Raw genomic sequence first — 21,025 nt, forward strand, 5'->3', positions numbered from 1 at the left:
GTGTGTGTGAGCCCTGGACAGGTGGGCATGACACACCATGAGAGGATTGGGTCTGGGAGTCCACACACTCACAGGCACAGCTTACAGGTGCTATGGATTGCTTAGGGAAGTGGATATGGGGCTGTTGGGAAGGGAGGACTGCTGAGGGAGAATGTGGCAGGTGAGGAGTGACTTCTGGGGAACTTCCACCAACAAGACTATTGCACTTACAGGTAAAAATGAGGGAGCTGAGACCAAGTGGTTTGGAGGAGGGAAACCAGAGGCCTTTTAGGGACAAATCAATATACCCATCCACATGGGATACCAGTGCAGACACAAAAGCCATAGCTGGGGGACCTACCTAGCAGGGTTGGACCATGATACCCACAAGTGAGTGTTGGGGCAGGGGGTGGATCAAGTTAGGTTGGACCATGACACTAACCAGCATATGAAAGAACTAGGTTTGGGAGAAGATTCTATTTTGCTCTAGGGTTGGGAGTTGTGATGATCTGAGCTAGTCATGACCATGAAACTCACCAACATTCATGTTTCCTGGGGTTAGGAACAGGCTGGGCTGGTCCAGGTTGCAGAAGCCATAGGCACACCCAATAATTGAGTGTGGGGTGGACCCAGGCTGCAACAGCCGCAGGCACAACATCCAAAGGTCAACATCCAAAGGTCAACACTGGGGGACAGAATGAGGGTAAGCACCTGACACCTGCTGATACATGTGAGATTTGGGTCTGGGAGTGGGCCCTAGTGGGGGAACTTGGGGAACTCTCCTAGCAGGGCATAGCTCCCACTGTGGAACATGTGAGTCAGCTGGGTGTTAGGCCAGACAGGACTGCTTCACTTGTCAGCATGTGTGTGGACTGGCTCTAGGGGGTTGGGGGTAAAGGGCAGACCAGGCAGGGCCAAGCCAAACAACAGCACACCGGCATACACAGGAGCCAGGATGAGATGCAGGCCATGATGGGCTAGGATAAGCTATGGATGAGGGCAGATCGGGCAGGGCTAGGTTTCAGCACCCACCAGCAAAAGTTGGGATTGGGGGTGGCCAGGTAAGGCTAGGCTACAACATCTGATGGCAAAGACCATGCCAGGGGAAGGGCTATGCTAAGCTGAGTCAGAACAACTACTGGGACATTGCCAGATCTGTGGCTGGGAGCAGGCCAAATCTGGGAGCTAAGGGCACACCCCAGCTGGCTGCGGTTCCCACTAGTGTGTATGAAAGCCCAAATGGGAGTGGTGAACTGGGCTGGTCATGGCTGCTGAATCCCTCGGCATGGATGTGGACTGGGTCTGGGATATGATAGATTGTAATAGGCTTCAGAACCCATGATGCAGCACCCAACTGGTGCTCACAGAAGCCAGGGTGGGTGTAAGACAGGCTGGACTAGGTCCACCTGCTGAATCACACGACAGCTGGGTCTGGGAGTGGGCCAGTTAGGGCTGGGCTATAACAACCAATGGCAAGAGCCACATGGGTTCAGGCTGGTTGGGAAAGATCACTGTACCTGCCAGGACAATAAGTGAGCCAAGAATTCACCAGTGTGCACAAGATCTGCTACTGGGAGATGACCTAAAGAGGAGCTTCAGAAAAAACCTTCTGCCGCGACACAGTCCCTGTAGGTGAGTGCAAGAACCAAGACTGGGAGAAGCCCAGACCAGGCCAGGTTATAGTGCCCACTAACAAATGTGTGGCTCAGGTGTGGGGGCAGGCCAGGCTGGGCCAGTTTCTAACACCCACTGGCAGATCTGAGAACGAGGACAGGGTGTGGGAAAGGCCAGGTTGAGCCACAGCATCAGCCAGTGGAACTGGGAGTAGTCCAGGCTGGGCTAGGCTATAGCACCTACCAGCATGAGTTGAAAATGGGGGCAGGCCAGGCCAAGGCATTATGCATCACCCAACTGCAAATGCTGAGGTGAAGCAGGTCATGACAGACTGGGCTGCAACATCCATAAGCACACATAAGACCAGGGATGGGGGACGAGCCTGGTAGGGGGCTCTGCGAGGACTCAGCTGTTGGACCCACTGGTGAGCATGAGAGCTGGGACAAGGGGCAGAGCAAGCTAGGCAGGGCTGCAAAGCCCATTGACCTGCATGTGAGTTGGGTTGAGAGGAGAGCCAAACTAAGCTAAGCAATTGTATCCTCTATGGCATGCATGAGCCGAAGTAAATGTAGGCTGGTTGGGCTTTGCCACAGTATTGGCTAGCAGGTACTGGGACAGGGGGCAAGTCCTGTCAAGCTAGACTACAGAACCCACCTGGCAAATGCAAGATTTGGGGCTGGGGAGTGGGTCTAGTAGGGAAATTGTGGGCACCCCTCTGGTGGGCTGCAGTCCCCTCTGTTGAACATGGGAATCAGGGTTGTGGCAGGCCTGGCTGGAAGGCAGTGGTGCCCAGCAGCGTGAGTGTGGGCTGGATAGTGGGGTTGGTCAGGCTGAGCAAGGCTTCAATGCCCATTGATATGTGTGAGAGTTGAATGGGACGTAGGACAGACTGTATCAGCCTGCGGCACACACCAGCATGTGCAGGAACCTGGGCAGGAAAAAGGCCTGGTGGGGATAATTAGGAGTTGCCCCAACCATGCTGCAGATCCTGCTGGTGTGCATGAGGGATGAATGTGTGTGGGCAGGGTTGGGCTGGGTTACAGCATCCATTGGTTTGTGTATAAGATGGGACTGCAACTGTTAGTATGTGTGTGTGTAGACCGATGCGGGTGATGGATTGAGCTGGACCCCACACTGGCTAGCACACGCAGGAGTCAGGTCTGGGGTCATCTTTAGTGAGGCTTTTTTGGGAATTCCCCAGCTGGATTGCTGGACTCAAAGTTCCAATCACAAGGAAAATCACAGGATCTGTGGTCTGAGCTGGAGTGCATGTGTCAGAACGGGGCCTTCTCCACTGCTGAAGCCTGTGCAGGGGACAGCATGCCCAGATGCACATGGAGGACATGACAGGTCGTCAGGGTCTACAGAGGACATCTAGTACCATGGAGGACAGAACAAATTGGCCAGCTCTCCTGGTCAAGCTTTGACAGTAAGTATCTGGGTGAGTGGAGACTGTAGGATGGACAATGGACCTTGGAAGGATTTCCTCAACCTTGGAACAACAAAACTAACAACATCTCAGAGCTATCAAAACCTCTTGAGCAGTACCCTTGGGACATGTTCCACATTGGGGACCTAGGATGACATTGGGTGGCTGTGCTCCATTCCCAGGTACTGATGCCGTAAGGCTGCTGGGAGCAGCCCTCTCCCCTTCTCTCCCCCTGATGCCCAGATATAGGAAGAAAAAGAGAGACTGGAAATAGTTGTCTCACCCACTTTCCCCCATTCGTCAACTCTCTCTCCACCCTATTCAGTGGTCCACATGGGAATGCATCTTCCTAACATAAACATCATAAAAAATAAATTCATTCATAAAGTAATAACAAGATATATTTTTATTTTATTTATTTTTTTAAAGATTTGTTCATTTTTTATTACAGCCAGATATACACAGAGGAGGAGAGACAGAGAGGAAGATCTTCCGTCTGATGATTCACTCCCCAAGTGAGCCGCAACTGGCTGGTACGCGCCGATCCGATGCCGGGACCAGGAACCTCTTCCGGGTCTCCCACGTGGGTGCAGGGTCCCAAAGCTTTGGGCCGTCCTCTACTGCTTTCCCAGGCCACAGGCAGGGAGCTGGATGGGAAGTGGAGCTGCCGGGATTAGAACCAGCGCCCATATGGGATCCCGGGGCTTTCAAGGCGAGGACTTTAGCCGCTAGGCCACGCTGCCGGGCCCAAGATATATATTTTAAAAAGAACACAAATCCTTTATACAAAGTGAGATTTAGCAGACACATATTCATTGGCTATTTTAGTTTTTAAAATCTACAATTTGTGTGATTACATACTTTGTCCATTTTCTTATTGGGTTATTTGGAGGACTTTCTCTTTTTAAAAATATTTACTTATTTTTATTTGAAGGGCAAATTTGGCAGATAGAGAAGGGGAGAGAGGAAGACATTCCATCCACTGCTTCACTCCCCAGATGGCCACAATGGCCAGAGCTGAACTGATCCGAAGCTAGGAACCAGGAGTTTGTTCCTGGTCTCTCAAGCAGGTGCAGGGTCCCAGGGATTTGTGCCATCTTTGGAGGACTTTCTGTCCATTAGTCAGAGATACATATCTATAGATAGGCAAACTGACTTATCATTTCTTGGCCACATGTATTGGAAATGTTTTCCCTTCTTATGGCTCAGCTTCTCACATTTGAAGTGATGTCTTTAGATACAGTGTTTCAAAGTGTAATGAGTGCAAATGTATTAATGTTTGCTTCTATGCTGTGCTTTTTCATATTGTACTTACAAAAAAATCCTTCCTATCCACTGAATCGATATAATTCTGTGAAGCAGATGTTTCTCCAAACACTGATTTTTTTTTTCAATGTAGGTCAATGTAGGAAATTTATAATGACAGTTCATAAAGTCCATGGAAAATGAAATTAAGACAATGAATATGTTCCTTACATTTCTTAAAAATCCATTAGTAGCTTTCTTTTTTATTTTTTCATTTTTATTATATTTTTAACAATCTTAGAGTAAAAAGGTTCATTAGTAGCTTTCTTAATATAACTTTGGTGATCTCAGTAGTCATTGTTGTAATCATCTACGATGTTAACAACAGCATTTTCTAGCAGTAAAACATTTGTATATGTGGTTTTCAGTCTGAACAGGGTCTTCAGTGTGTAAAAAAATGTTTTAAGAAAGCTGACAGCCAGATCTTTGAACTGCTCAGGTATATAGTTCAATATTGAAGCCTCAGAGGTTAACGGTGGCTTTGCTGGTACCTCTTTGACATGAGTCACACCATAAACCCACACCCCTTGATCCATCTAGACTGTAATCCCTGAAAGCTCCCCTTCTTCCAGCTAATTACCTAGTTGGCTGTTGTTTCATATCCATTACTCCCAAATCTCTTTAGCCACATTAAAAATTCCTCTGGACCGGGCACGGCGGCGTGGCCTAGCGGCTAAAGTCCTCACCTTTAACGCTGCCGGGATCCCATATGGACGCCGCTTCTAATCCCGGCAGCTCCACTTCCCATCCAGCTCCCTGCTTGTGGCCTGGGAAAGCAGTTGAGGATGGCCCAAAGCTTTGGGACCCTGCACCCGCGTGGGAGACCTGAAAGAGGTTCCTGGTTCCCGGCTTCGGATCGGCGCGCACCGGCCCGTTGCGGCTCACTTGGGGAGTGAATCATCGGACGGAAGATCTTCCTCTCTGTCTCTCCTCCTCTGTGTATATCTGGCTGTAATAAAAAATGAATAAATCTTTTAAAAAAAAATTCCTCTGGACCAAAACAGCTTAAAATGCTTCTTCCACTTCCAGCACTTCGTAAGCATGTTATAGATGGCAGCTGACAAATGAGAAAGGAACAAACAGTTGGCAAATGACTTTTGGACAGGGCTGCTTAGACTGTGCGCAGCTGGTAAAAGTACATCTCCTTGTATTTTCTGCTGCTGACAAATCCATCCTTTATATTGTACACTATATTAACTTGATTTTGAAAGATTTCTCATGTTGGACACATGTTGCCCTTTGTCTGCTTCTTCTGAGCTCTGGTATGCCTTGGGGAAAGGACATGGGCATCTTCCGGGCTGCATCTCCTGTCTTTGCTGCCTCTCCAGTGGCATTGCGCAGTGTGGTGGGGTAGGTCTTTGGCTTGGCTTACATACTCACCCCGAAGGTCACTCTCTGCAAATAAGGTGGAAAGTAGAGGTAGCATTGATAAGACTCTGTCTTGGGCTCAGCAGCATCAGTTCTGTGTATACCCCATCCACTCCTTAAGGCCTGGGACACAGCATCCTAGCAAATGCCATTGACCACATGTTGGGGTCAGAGTAGAGAGGAGTTTTGGAGAAGTGGTTTTTCTTCTTCAATAGAAAGACAAAACAATAACTGTTGGCCGCCACCCAGGGTGTTAGTCCTGGGTCCTTCTATGGTATATGACCTGACCAAGTGCTTCACCCACTTGTCTTATATTCCATAGAAGATCTGCTGTCTATAAAAGGCCTGTTGTCTTATATTCTATAAGGTATTTTGTAGTTCTGAAATTCTCTCATTCATTTCTTCCTGAAGTTAAAAAAAATCTGCTTAGTGGGCATGGCGTGGCAGCCGAGTGGCTAAAGTACTCACCTTGCTCAGCTCTGGCTGTTGTGGCCACTTCGGGAGTGAACCAGTGGATGGAAGATCTCTATGTCTCTGCTCTGTATAAATCTGACTTTCCAATAGCAATAAGTACATTTTTTAAAATAGTAATAAATAGTCTTAAAATTTATTTATTTATTTATTTATTAAAAGGTGGAATTAGAGCGAGAGAAACATACACTCAAAGAAAGAGAGAGATCTTCTATCACTGGTTCATTCCCCAAATGGCTGTGCCAGGATTGAGCCAGGGCAAAGCCAAGAACTAGCAGCATCATCAGGGTCTTCCACATGGGTGTAGGGGTCCATCACTTGGGCCATTCTCTGACATTTTCCTAGAGGCATTAGTAGAGAGCTGGATTGAAAACAGAGCAATCAGGACATGAACTTGTGCCCGTATAGGATGTTGGTATTTTAGGCAGCAGCTTAACCTGATTTTCTACAACTTGGATCCTAATTTTCTTAAAACTTTTACCAATGCAATGATCTGTTTTTCAAATTTTAGAAACTACCAGGTCTTTGTTATATGCTTGCCTTGTAGCTAGAATGTTGCTGTGTAGCTTAGGAAATGTTAGGTACTCTCATTCATGTCTAAATGAGAATAATCAGATCCAGATATTTAAGTGACTATTGTGAAGTGACCTAGTACTATAAAAAAACATTCCAAGAGATAGCCACAGTGAACTGGCTGATAACGTCCTGATGGTTGGATGTTGAACTCTCTGACACTGTCTATGCCTACATTGTTGGAAGACATCTAAGTGGCAGCATGATGGACTTATGAAAGTTCACAGAAGACACCCACCTTAAAACTGGAGGGGAGATAAACGGGGAGGGGAAGGAACTTGAGGAGGGGGAGCAGAGACCCCAGTGCCTATAAAACTGTGTCGCAAAACAAAATAATAATAATAACAGATTTTAAAAAGAGAGAGATACCCAGGACTCACAAGGAGCCATGGAACCACGAGATTTACCATTTGCCAAAACAAGAAATTGTAGTGCATTTTTAAAAGTAGTGCATTTATTTGAAAAGGAAGTTGTTGGGGGGCAGGGAAGAAGAGAGAGAGAAAGAGAGAGAAACATCAGGACAGAGACGAAACTTGAGCTATCACTTGTTCCTCCCAGGGTCTGCAGTAGCAGGAAGCTATAGTCAGGAGCTAGAATTCAAAATTAAACCCATACAACTCTGACGCGGGGCTTGAGCACCCTATCTGCCGCATCTGTTGCTAGCTTAGTCTTTTCTTTCCTTCTTCCTTCCTTCCTTCCTTCTTTCTTTTCTTCCATCCCCTTTCCTTCCCTCTCTCCCTCCCTTCTCTACTTCCTTCTTTTCTTCTTTCCTTCCTTCCTAAATCCTCACCTTGCAAGCATCAGAATTCCATACGGATTCATGTTCCGGCTGCTCCACTTCCCATCCATATCCCACTGGTGGCCTCGGAAAACAGTAGAGGATGGGTCAAAACCTGGGGCCCCTGCACGCATGTGAGAGATCAGGAAGAAGCCTCTGGCTTTGGATTGGCTCAGATCCGGATGTTGCGGCCACTTGGGGAGCAAACCAGAGGATGAAAAATATTTCTGTCTCTCCTTTTCTCCGTAAATCAGATCTGCTTTTTCAATAAAAAATTATAAATTATAAAATTATAAATACATGATTATAAATATAATATATAAAATTATAAATATAATTTCATAAATTATAAAATTCTAAAGGTAGAATTACAAAGAGATAGGGACTGATAGGGAGATCATTCAGCTGCTGGTTTACTCCCAAAATGGCCACAATGGCCAGGGCTGCGACAGACGGAAGCCAGAAGCCAGGAGCCTTCTCCAGGTTTCTCAAATAGGTATAGGGGCCCAAGCACTTAAGACATCTTCTGCTGCTTTCCAAGCATAGTAGCAGGGAGCTGGATTGGAAGTAGAATGGGCGACACCCAAACCAGTGCCCATATGTGATGGTACCACTGGAATCAGTGGCTTAACCCACTATGCTATAGTGTCAGCTCACCCAGTTTAGTTTTTCAAATTGTAATATCAGTGGACAATTTTCCTTATTCAAGCAGTGGTTAGTAAAAGATCAAGTTTATGGTTTTTAGAATGAAAGAGTTAAGCTTTTGCCAGTGGCACATTTACTTTTGTAGATCACTGACTTTTCAATAACAGCATCTTATAGATTCACTCAGGGCTGGGTGCCCTAATACCAGCTACACGGAACTATGGGCTGAGACTGACTGAGACACCCCATGGGGAGGAACGGCGTTCTATTCACCTAAGAACTCCCAGTGCCACGCTCCAGGCCTGGTTCATGTCAATGCGCGTCTGTGGGACAAATACCTAATGTCAATGGATGAAAATTTAATGTCAGTTCCTGGAGACCTGCTCCAGCTGACTTGGAGCTTGCAAAGGATGCAGGGATTGGTGAGAAGAGACGAGATGTGGATCACTATGGCATGATGATCTTAATGGACAACTCAGAAAAGTTGCCTTCTTTATACACAAATCATCACAAGCTTTTGCACAACATCCAATTGTTTCATTTTTACTCCATTATAAAAGAACGATTACAAAAGCAATCCTGAAAAACATTATTATTATTTTACTTCAGAGAAAATATTTTCAGCAAGCCATTACTCATTCAAACCTGCAGTGACCTGGCTGAAGCCATGAACTCCACAGTTGACAGCGCATGCAGTTACATAGCGACAAGTGGTTTACTTATATTCAAAATCAATTTTCACTAAACACAAACTAACTAATGTTACTTAAAATACCAAGAGTACAGAATTAAAAAGAAAAGCTCATAAATAAAAGGAGTTGATAAAAGCATATAACATAGATTTTTTAAATTAAATCTTATAAGCAAGCATGCATTAATTACCACCACCTTCACCTAGTGCTGATTCAATTGTTTTTTGTTCTTTTGTTAAAGGGCAGTGAAAGGGATCAAGGCAACTCATGCATTCTACAAACAGAGGGCCTTTACAATATGTATATATATATATATATATATATATATATATATATATATATATATATATAAACTGTTTTCTTTCCCTAAATATGATTACCAATATAAAGTCGAAATTTTAAGTCATTTTTTTGGGGGGGGTCTTTTTTTTTCCCTTTAGAAGATGCCCCATATACTTTCTGCTTTCCGTGGTGAGAAACCAAAATACGTCATTTCATGTGTTGTAACAGTTCAAGGTACATGGTAAACAAACTCTTTGTACCTCCATGATTGCCATCTGTTCCAAGATATCATCAAGCTGCTTCTTAAGGAAAACATTACTTGTATTAGGGCAAGCTTCAGGACAAAGGTGGGCACATAACAGGATGTCTGGAGACATTATGAGTTCACTCGTACTATTGTATGCTTTTAGTTGTGTGCCTTATGTCGCTAAAGATGTTTCTATCATAACATGATTGATCAATTTGAGGTGTTATACCAGTTACAGGAATCATTTCACATTAGCAGAAAAATAACAACACCCTCAGGAGAATTCCATGAACCATCAGAGAGGTGATCGAGTGTCCATACAATGGGGTGAGGCAGCAATGAGGTGACCAGAGACATTCTCTTGGGCCCTGCCACGCAGCCAGAAACTCCTCGTAGCCTTGCTAACTGAGGAGCAGTGCTCATCACACACTCATGCCACCCCAACCCAACTGCATGGCTTCCCACAGTCAGTGTAGATCAGGAGCTCAGGTTCTTGCTTCTTAGAAGAGAAACCCAAAGACTGAGAGGGTGCCAAAAATAAACAGTTGTTAAGTTGGCATAAAGGGAGAGTGAATGCAGAAATAATGGGTATTCAAACAACACAAGTAATTTGGAATGGGAAAAATAGAACAGTGTTAACTAGAGAGAGAGGGGAGCTTAAATGAATTTTGGAAGCAAAGTTGTAACCTCATCAAATGGTGAAAGAGAAGTTCTATTTGGAAGCAGAAAGGAAAATTTCATTTGGAAAATTATTTAATATTGCCATGTTCAAAGTAATATTTTGCTTTAACAGAAATCACAGATCATTAATATCATACATTTATTTTACGTTATTATTAATTATTTGTGAGACAGGGGCACCTGCACAGAGACAGAGATAGGCCATCTGTTGATTCAGGACACTGCCCCCCGCCCTGTCCCGATCACTAAATGTCTACACCAGCCGGGGCTGCGACAGGCCAACGTCAGGAGCTCAGAACTCAAGCCTGGTCTATCTCATAGGTGTCAGAGACTCAAATACTTGAGTCATGGCTGCTGCCCCTACCAGGGTGCATAGCAGAAAGACAGAACTGAACACAGGGTGTACTTGAACCCCGGCATTCTAATATGAGATATAAGTACATAAGCTTGCATTTTAACTGCTATGCCAAATACCCATCCCATACTGCGTAGTAATTCCATACAGTTGCTTACAATATGGAAAATGATTATACTGAAGTTACCTCTGATGGGCTGCCCATGGCATGAAGAAGTTGTGTGGGCTTTGTTTCAGTACTTACTGCCAGCAGAAGATGTTGTCTCTTCAAGTTTCCACTTGTAAAGCAACACAGGGGAACTGGAGAAGTTCCTGGGACCAAGCAGTGTCATCTTCGAGTGCCCATGAGCACCGACTCTCCATGTAGATAACGTTTCTGAAATACGATCAAAAACAAAATTCTGGGGTTGGCCCAGTGGCATAACAGCCTAATCCCCTGCCTGTGACACCAGTATCACACATGGAAACTGTTTCATGTTCCAGTTGCTCCACTTCCAATCCAGCTCCCTGCTTTAGGACCTGAAAAAGCAGCAGAAGATGGCCCAGGTCAGGCCTTTGTGCCCACCAGGGAGACACAAAATAAGCTCCTGGCTCTGGCTTCATACTGGCCCAGCTTTGGCTGTTGAGGGCATTTATGGAGTGAGCCAAAGGATGGAAGATCTCTGTCTCTCCCTCGCTTTTTGTAACTCTTTCACATAAAATAAATTAGTCTTGGGCCCGGCGGCGTGGCCTAGCGGCTAAAGTCCTCGCCTTGAAAGCCCCGGGATCCCATATGGGCGCCGGTTCTAATCCCAGCAGCTCCACTTCCCATCCAGCTCCCTGCTTGTGGCCTGGGAAAGCAGTCGAGGACGGGCAATGCATTGGGACCCTGCACCCGCGTGGGAGACCCGGAAGAGGTTCCAGGTTCCCGGCTTCGGATCGGCGCTCACCGACTGTTGCGGCTCACTTGGGGAGTGAATCATCAGACGGAAGATCTTCCTCTCTGTCTCTCCTCCTCTGTGTATAACTGACTTTGTAATAAAATGAATAAATCTTTAACAAAAATAAAATAAATTAGTCTTTAATAAAAATAATTAAAGAAGAAAACAGAATCTTGCCACAAACACTTCAAATAAAGTCTTTTGTCACACACTAAATCAGAATCACGAAAACTATGATTTTTTTTTTTTGTTTTATAATCCAGCAAGGTGTGAACATAGTTTAATGAACATATTTGTCTTTTATCTCTTTGACATAAGTGGGACTCTTCAATAATGGCCTCTGATCTGGTGCTAGAAATGAGAATCAGAATTACCATTTTTCCATAATCAACTTATCAGTTATCTTATGCTGAGAAGCAGTTGAAACTCAAGTGAATGAAGTCATAACCTTGAATTTATATAATACCCCACATAGGTTATGTATTATCCCAACACAGATCACTGTGACTAAACACTATTTGATTGATTGATTTCTTCAGACAAAAAAATCACCTTGTCCCTATGGAATATTTTGCTCTTATTACTATGTACCAGGATGGATTAATGATCTATGAAGAGAATGCTCCTAATGTGAAAAAAAAAACTTAAAATACATTAAAATTATTATAACAGAATGTTAGAGCTAAAATACCTGAGAATAAGGAAAACGAAAGGATGAACAAAATTTTGTGTTTCAGTAACAATAATATGAGGATACCTCATGGAAGTTTTGAAATCTGTGCAGTTTTTGTCATGATGTGCATTTTCATGAACTTTTTGAAAACCTTTCATGTGCATGGATTTCAAACATTTTACTCTAAAATAAACTTATCTTTTGATTTACTTCCTATTAACTTTTTCATTTTTATAATTACAAACCTTATTTTTTTTAATTTACTGAATCAACATTTTCAAGAAAATACATCTGGTTTTTATGGTTCATTTTACAAGCAAATTCTAATATAGAGGATACACTCCAAATGTTTTTAAAATCAATGTGATTTTTTAAAAATATTTATTTTATTTTTATTGAAAACTCAGATATATATAGAGGAGGAGAGACAGAGAGAAATATCCATCTGCTGATTTACTCCCTAAGTGGCTGCAATGGCCTGAGCTGAGCCAATCCAAAGCCAGGAGCTTGTTCTGGGACTCCCACATGAGTGCAGGGTCCCAAGGCTTTGGACTGTCTCCTACTGGTTTCCCAGGCCACTAGCAGAGAGCTGGATGGGAAGTGGGGCTGCTGGGATTAGAACCGGCACCCATATGGGAACCCAGAGCATGCAAGGCAAGGACTTTAGCCACTAGGCTACCATACCGGGACATAAAATCAATGTGAGTATGTGTATTTTTTTTAATTTTACTTCTTCTTATTATTATTATCATTTTATGATACAGTTCCATACGCCCTGGAATTTCCTTTACTCCCTCCTTAATCCCCTCCTCCGTCATCAGTTCCCCTATAGTATAGTTCTTTCATAGTGGCTGTGCTAGTCTGCACTCCCACCAGCAGTGAAGAAGGGTACCTTTCTCCCCACATTCACACCAGCAAGTGCTGTTAGTAGAATTCCGAATGACTGCAAATCTCACTGGAGTTATGCGGTAGCTCAATGTGGTTTTCATTTGTATCTCCCTGATGGCTACGGAGCCAGAGCATCTTCCCATATGACTGTTAGCTATCTGGATCTCTTCTTTTGAAAAATGTCTTTTCATTTTTTCACAAGGTGGTAAATTTTGCTGTCCTTGGGTGCCACACCATCAGATGGCAGAGGCTGGCACTGGGGGTTAACTCTGTTAAGTTAAATGCCAGAACCACCTGGAGAGTGCATAATCTGGAAGCTGGAGTGGCCTAGTAGGGAGATAGTGGGCACCTCCCTTGTGGGTTACCACTTCCACTGGAGAGCACGAAAACCAGGACAGGGGAGGGGTGGCTAGACAGAAAACCACCTGCCAGTATGTGTGTGGGCTGGATAGTAGGTTGGTTGGGTTGACATGTATGAAAGCTAAATGGGATGTGGGACAGACTGAACAAGCCTGTGGTACATACTGACATGCATGGGAACCAGGGTAGGGAGCAGGCCTGGTGGGGGTTATGCGGAGTCACCCCACTAGGCTGCAGCTCCCACTGGTTTGCGTGAGGACCGTGTACGAAGTGGGTAGGATCTAGCTGGACTATAACACTCATTGGTTCAAGTGGAAGACAGGGCTGGAAGAAGAACTGATCCAGCAATTGCAACGACCAGCATGTGCATAAGCTGATTGGGGCGATGGACTGTGCCAGACCCTGTATTGGCAAATTCACACAAGAATCAGGTTTGGGATCATCTCAGATGAAGTTTCTTTGGATATCCTTTCAACTGAACTGCTCATCTCAGAACCCCAGTCATGAAGAGACTATGTCAGCCAGTGGATTCTGAATAGGTTTCATCATGATTGAAACGGCGAGATTGGCAGCAATTGAGACCTGTTGAACTATCCAAACTGCTTGAGCAGGACCCTTGGAGCGTGCCTCACATCGGGGAACCGGGATGGGTGGGAGGCTGGGTGGGGTTTTTTCCCTTTGTTTCCCCCTGATCCCAGAAACAGGGGAAAAATGATATTAGCGTGGAAGCAATGGTATTACCCACTTTCCTGTAGCCCTTGACCCTTTGTATCCTAATCAACTAAGTAAGATTAAAAAAAAATAAATTAATTAAATTTTTTTTTCTCCTGTCATTTTAGCAAGGGGTTGTTCATTGATTTATTCTTTTGTTGTTATTTTACTGAGATGTTCTTCATATTTGCCTTTGGTTTTGGTGGATGCTATTCTTTTTCTCTGTCAATACAACATCTTTAAGCATCTTTGTAGGGCAGGTTTGTAAGGGGCACATTCTTTTAACGTTTCTTTACTGGGAAAGAATTTTATTCCATTTTCAAAGACAAAGGAAAGCTTTGCTGGGTATGTTATCCTGGGCCGACAATTTTTTTCTTTTAGAAGCTGGAATATGTCACTCCATTCTCTTCTGGCCTGTAGTTTCCTGTGAAAGGTCTCCTTTGAATTTACCTGGCATTCCTTTACATATCAACTGATTTTTTTCACATGCACATTTCAGGATGTTTTCCTTATGTTCGATTGAAAAGAGCTTGATTACCATGTGTCTTGGTGAAGATTGCTTTTGGTCAAGCCTGTTGGGAGTTCTGTGCCCCTCCTGGATCTTGTTTACCAATTCTTTCTCCAGATGAGGAAACTTTTCCCTTATTATTTCCTTAAATACATTTTTAAACCCAGTTTCTCTTTCTGCACCTTCTGGGATGCCCAGACCTCTTATATTTGGCCTTTTAATACTGTCTTTCACTTCTTGCATACTTATTTGTTTTAGCCTGACCCGCCTCTGCTTCCAGCTTTTATTTGCTTCCCCTGGTGGCAGGAAATATCTTCTAATTTTGAGATTCTCTTTTCTGCCTCCATTCTACTTTGGAGACTCTCCACTGTACTCTTAATTTGCTCTACTGTGTTCTTCATTTCTGATATACCAGCCTTGATTTGATTCATTTCCATTGTGACATATGCCTTAAATTCTTTGAACTCCTGCTTCACATGCTTCTCATTATTGATAAGAAGCTTTATAACAAGTGCTTTAAATTTTGTGTCCCCCATTTTCTCAATGTCTTCCTCAGTGAACTCTGAGGTTGGCAAAGGCTTTTGCTCCTTTGCAGGGAAGTCTTCAGTAACATCCACGGTGACTTTGTCTCTTCTTTTGCTCTTGGTCATTGTCCTTCTGGTTAGCAGAGTCTTCCCCTTGGGGCAGGTTTCTAAGCTCTGTCACCCTCAGGTCTACAGTTCAATTTTACTTACTGCAGTTGGTACACGGCTCTTTGCTTGCAGCCAATTGTGCCACTCCCTCCAGAAAGTTCCAAGCTTGGGTTCTTATGTTAAACTTCCACCATGGTCTCTGTAGCCCCAGCTCCTGGATCACCACTCTCCACCTCCTGTGATCCTGTGTTGAGGCTGCACTGTTGTCTGTACAATTTTTCTCCCACTTCTGGTTTCAGCAGGTCCCAGGATTAGGGAGACAACAGGTGTCCTATATAGCTAGGCTGTTGTTGGTGCTCATCTTGCTGGAACCTGTTGGCTGTTAGGTCTGAGGGTCACATGGACCTATTTTGACCCACAGGATGCCAAAACTGGTATATTTTCCTGTGGGACCAGTGCAATGCACTGAGCTCAGGAAGTTCTCTCCCAGCTCAGTGCATGTGCAGCTCACCGTTGTCCCTGCAGTCTTAAAGGCTTTGCCACACTGTACAAAATGGCACCTGATGTGCCACTCCTAGAGTTCTGGATCTGCTGGCTGTCAGGTCTGAGGGCTACTTGGACCTGTCTTAGGTGGAACCTGTAGGATGCCACGTTGTTGGAGTTCACTGAGCCAGCAATGAGTTCACTGCCAGCTTAATGCATGCATAGTACTGTCCTGTAGCCTTTGTCTCCCTTCATGAAATGGTGCCCGATTCAGCTCTAGGGGGCTGACTGTGTTGTGAAATTCACCCTGTTCTTGCACTACCCATCTGGAATCTGCTGCTTTGCCTGTGCTCCTAGTCAAATCAAACACACCAGCAGGGATGGGCAGTTCTTTGTTTGGGTTCACTTCCTGAGCTCCCAGTGAACATCCCTTCCCACCTTGTTCTGGTGGATTTCAGTCTGTCAGTGCAACTCGGCTCCCCTCTGGCTGAGTGTCACCGGGGTATAGGTCACTGCAGCACTACACTGTCGTGCCCACTGCTTTCCTGTGTCTGTCAGTCTCCAGATACCCCTGTTGTTGTTCTGTCCTTTCATATTTCCTGGAATATGCCCTGTCTGCTTCACACTGGCTAATGTTTCTTTGTCTGTTTAAAGGTGTCCTTACCCTATTCTGCCAGCTTGATTCCAATTTTATTATTTTCTTACAATTCCTATTATGCTTTCTTCTCTAAGGAAGATTTTGTCCCATTTTCTTCCCTGGTGTTAGGACTTAGGGCAGTGCTACAGTGATGGCAGGGAGAGATTGTCATTTTTAATAAGTTTCAGGTTTGGCATGGTGGCTCAATGGCTAAATCCTCATCTTGGAAGCACTGGGATCCCATATGGGTGCTGGTTCTAATCCCGGCAGCTCCACTTCCTAACCAGCTCCTGGCTTGTGGCCTGGGAAAGCAGTAGAGGACAGTCCAGCGCTTTGGGATGGTGCATCTGGGTGGGAGACCAGGAATAAGCTCCTGGATCCATATCAGAAACCTAAAAGAGTAAGTTTCAGTGGGTCTTGAGCATTTTATACATACTTATGACAGCTACCCCATGAAACAGAACATGCTTACAACATAAAGTACACCCGAATTCCTTTACAATCAGTCTTGCTCATTCACATCCCAAGCAACCAAATCAGTAAGTTGCTTTCTATCACCGGAGATTAATTTTGCTTTTTCGAATTACATACAAATAAGTATACACCGTATGCCTTTCTGTTTTGCTGCTTGTTTGCTTAATGCATTCAGCTTGATTTTACTTATGAGAAGCAGATATACACAAAGAGACAGAAAGAGAACTGCCATCTGCTGACTTCTGAAATGCCTGCTATAACTTAGACTAGGACCAAAGTTGGGAGCTGCAAACTTACTCCAAATTGGTGACAGGGACACAACTACCCAAGCCATCACTGTGCCTCCCAGTGTCTGCATTGGCAGGAAACTGCAGGCAGAAATCAAGAGCAGGCATTTTTAGGCTTCCTAAGCCTCATATTTTTCAGATTTGTCTACATAGTTTATATAGACTATCTATTGCTTATATAGTATATATATTTGTCTGTGTAGTACAAGTAGCTTGCTCTGTTATGGTTTTTGAACATTTCAAAAATAATAATCCAATCTTTAAATACAATGTAGCTTATTCATTCACATCCCAGTGAATATGTATGCTATTTCCATTTTGTGTCTTTTTGAGTTTCTATTGTGATTGAAGGTGCTATAGTTCTTTTTTTAAATCTTTTGTATTGGTCTATATTTCCATAATTTTGAATAAATAAACAGTAGTGTAACCCCTGGGTGATGTAGTGTATTTTAGCTTTAAAAATTACCAAAGAAACAAAAACACGAAAAAACACCAGCCCTTTCCAAAGTGGTTGTAGGAAATTTTACATCCCCTTTAGTAATATGTAAAACTTTTTGTTGTCAGCAGTTTTGCAGATTTTAACCATCTGATTGTGTAGTGTATGTTAGGATCACTTTACCTTCCATTCCTGGCATGTTGATTGATGGTGCAGTCTTTGCCCTTGGTGTACATGCCACTTGTACATCTTCTTTGGTTAAGTTTCTGTTTAGCTATTTTGCCATTTTCAAGTTTAGATCGCTTGCTTTTTTATATTGTTCAGTGTTCTTTAAATTCTCCAGACTCAAGTGCTTTATTCAATCATTATTTGTACACATTTCCCTAAGTTTTATGGCTTATCTTTTCCTTCTCTTAACAGTGTCTTTAGTAGAAAGTTTGTTAACACTAAGAGCAGTGTTGATGTTTTAATTATAGAGATTTTTTTTTTTAAAGATTTATTATTATTGGAAAGTCGGATATACAGAGAGGAGGAGAGACAGAGAGGAAGATCTTCATCCGATGTTTCACTCCCCAAGTGAGCCGCAATGGGCCAGTGCTGCGCTGATCCGGCCTCTTCCGGGTCTCCCACACGGGTGCAGGGTCCCAAAGCTTTGGGCCGTCCTCTACTGCTTTCCCAGACCACAAGCAGGGAGCTGGATGGGAAGTGGAGCTGCCGGGATTAGAACTGGCGCCCATATGGGATCCCGGCAGAGTTCAAGGCGAGGACTTTAGCTGCTAGGCCACACCGCCGGGCCCCGATTATAAAGATTTTTTAAAAAAGATTTTTTATTGGAAAGGCAGACAAGCAGAGAGGAGGAGAAACAAAGAGGAAGATCTTCTGTCCGATGAGTCACTCCCCAAATGACCACAATGGCCGGAGCTGTGCTGATCCAAAGTCAGGAGCCAGAGCCTCTTCCAGTTCTAGTTTAATCTATTTTCTGCAGTTACACCTCTTCACATACATCTATATTACATTATATTATATATATTACACCTCTTCACATACATCTATATTACATTATACTATATATATTACACCTCTTCACATACATCTATATTACATTATATTATATATATTACAAGTTCCTTCCCTTCAGTTGTTTTGCCTTTAAAAAAAAGGTGTTTGCCGGAGTTCAGCTCCAGCCGAGTTCAGAGCTCGGGAAGGGTGCATGGAGTCGGCGATAAAGAAGGACACGGACACTGTCACTTCATGCGCTCTTGCTACAGCTCAAGAAGAAGCTGTCTTTTTTATTTACTCAGACACATTATAAGCCTCTACACAAACATTTAATTGTTCCATTTTTACTTCAAGACTAAAGGGCATGTACAGACATTCGGTCATTCCGTCTGCACTTCAGGGCTAAGCAGGTGTGCCTAAAGATAATTCTGCAAAATACTGTATTCATATTCTTCAAAGCAAGCCATTATTCATTCTTCAATAGTAGCCACTGAGCGACAGCCAAGGACCCCAAGGGCAAGGCATATGCGATTACCTGCTAATCAGTAGTACATCCCTACTACATTTCTATTTCTACAATTTACCTATTATTTAATGGGAAAATAGGTTACAAGGGAAAAAAACGTAAAATCCAAAACAGATATCTCAAATGTTAAATCACTCTACAACCCCATAAAAAATACAATAATAACTAAAAGCATATTTCCTTAATAAAAGCATCCTTAATTCCTCTAGCTAAAAATTATAAAAGCAGTTAAAACAATCACATTTTCTATGCTCCAAAAAAACTGCAGACAGGCTAGCCTTTGAGATTAAAAATAACTGTTTATTGCCATAGCAGTTTCAGCTCTCACTCCCATCACTTGCCTTAATATTTAGGATATTTATTAAGCCCTTTCCCAGAACACATGCTACATGTCTGGGGCAGGTTCTGAGGCAATGGTTGGCACACAGTCAGGTGTTCAGAAATGGCATGGGCTTAATTGTGCTCCTGTGTGTAAATTGTCAAAGGCCCACTCACCAAGGTATTATCAGTGGCATTAACTCTCAAGCTCACATTGGTTGCAAAATCTATCTCACAGGGGCAAACAACAATGCTTCATCAGATTACAGAATTCTTAGTGAGGTGCTTGAGTGTCCATGCAACCAGGGGGTGAAACAGCATCAAGGTGGTTGAAGAGAGAAATCCGCTGGGCCCTGCCACACAGGGGAGCTGTTCTCTCAACACTGTTGTGTCATCCACACCTACTGCACAGACCCCAGCAGGTGTTCTTGTTTTTCATCTTAAAGGGAGATTTTAGAGTTAGATAAAGAAAGAGAGCTTCTACCCAATGATGGCTGCAACAGCCAGAGCGGAGATGATTCAAACCTGGGAGCCAGCAGCTTGTTCCAGGTCTCCCACACGGTGCAGGGTCCCAAGGCTTTGGGCCAGCCTCTGCTCTTTTCCAGGCCACAAGCAGGGAGCTGCATGGGAAGTGGAGCAGCGAGGATACTAACTGGTGTCCCTGTGGGAAGCTGGCACTGCAGGCCGAGGTAGCTTACTACACCATACTGCAGGCTCCTCTTTTTTTTTAAATTCTTAGAGTCTAGTAATACAATAAACATTTTCTGCTGAATCACTTTTGTAGTGGGAGTGGCCCAAGAATGTTCAGTCCATTATAATGGTGCAAGAGGAAGGTTTCTGTATTTATTTTTTTATCTACAGTCAAAAAAGGCTAAGTGGTTAAGATGTCCAGTAAGATGTGTATCACATTGGCATCCTCACCAGCAGGTATCCCTAGGTTTACCTATTCACAGAGCCACTAGTGGCGGCGGCTTCACCCTGGATCATGGAGAAGAACCCAGGGCAGGAGGGGCATCAGGAGGCATTCCTCACCAGGGTCCATGCAGGCTGCACTCGCCACACGCCACATGCAACTGGTTTGCGCCTTGAGGGCTTCCTTTCCTGGCTTAGAATCACTCTCTCATGGTTCTGAGCTTCTTTTCGATTCCCACATTTAGTTACAACAGTAACTATACTTAAGATGTTTTAAGATCATTCACAGCTTCCAGGACCAAAATGTAGTCATGGGCCCTTTTTTTTTAATCACAAGCAACATCATTTCATACAATACTGACACCAACCTTCAATCAACTTCTTCCGAATTGGGCATTTGTTCTCAGTTAAAAAAAGTAAGAGGGCCTGGCCTGGTGACCTAGCAGCTAAAGTTCTCACCTTGAACGCCCCAGGATCCCATATGGGTGCCAGTTCTAATCCCAGAAACTCCACTTCCCATCCAGCTCCCCATCCTTGTGGCCTGGGAAAGCAGTCTAGGACGGCCCAAAGCCTTTGGGATCCTGCACCTGTGTGGAAGACCCAGAACAAACTCCTGGCTTCAGGCTTAGAATTGGTGCAGCTCCAGCCATTGTGGTCACTTGGGGAGTGACTCATCAGACGGAAGATCTTCCTCTCTGTCTCTCCTTCTCTCTGTATATCTGACTTTGCAACAAAAATAAATAAATCTGTTTTTAAGTTGATGATTCACTCCCCAAGTGACTGCAAAGGTCGGTGCTGTGCCAGTCTGAAACCAGGAACCAGGAACCTCCTCCAGGTCTCCT

The 21,025-nt window shown here is 44.0% G+C and overlaps 1 protein-coding gene across 1 annotated transcript in view; it reads right to left on the bottom strand.

The window, feature by feature from the left end:
- The window catches only part of CNPY1 (canopy FGF signaling regulator 1), a 133,961-nt gene that overhangs the window by 110,872 nt on the left and 2,064 nt on the right, over window positions 1–21,025 (bottom strand). Inside the window, exon 2 of the mRNA XM_058660641.1 lies at window positions 10,607–10,795. The gene's annotated coding sequence lies outside the window, so the exon portion shown is untranslated. The remainder of the gene's footprint in view (window positions 1–10,606; window positions 10,796–21,025) is intronic.

This window comes from Ochotona princeps, chromosome 2, assembly GCF_030435755.1.
Source record: "Ochotona princeps isolate mOchPri1 chromosome 2, mOchPri1.hap1, whole genome shotgun sequence".
Taxonomy (NCBI): Eukaryota; Metazoa; Chordata; class Mammalia; order Lagomorpha; family Ochotonidae; genus Ochotona; species Ochotona princeps.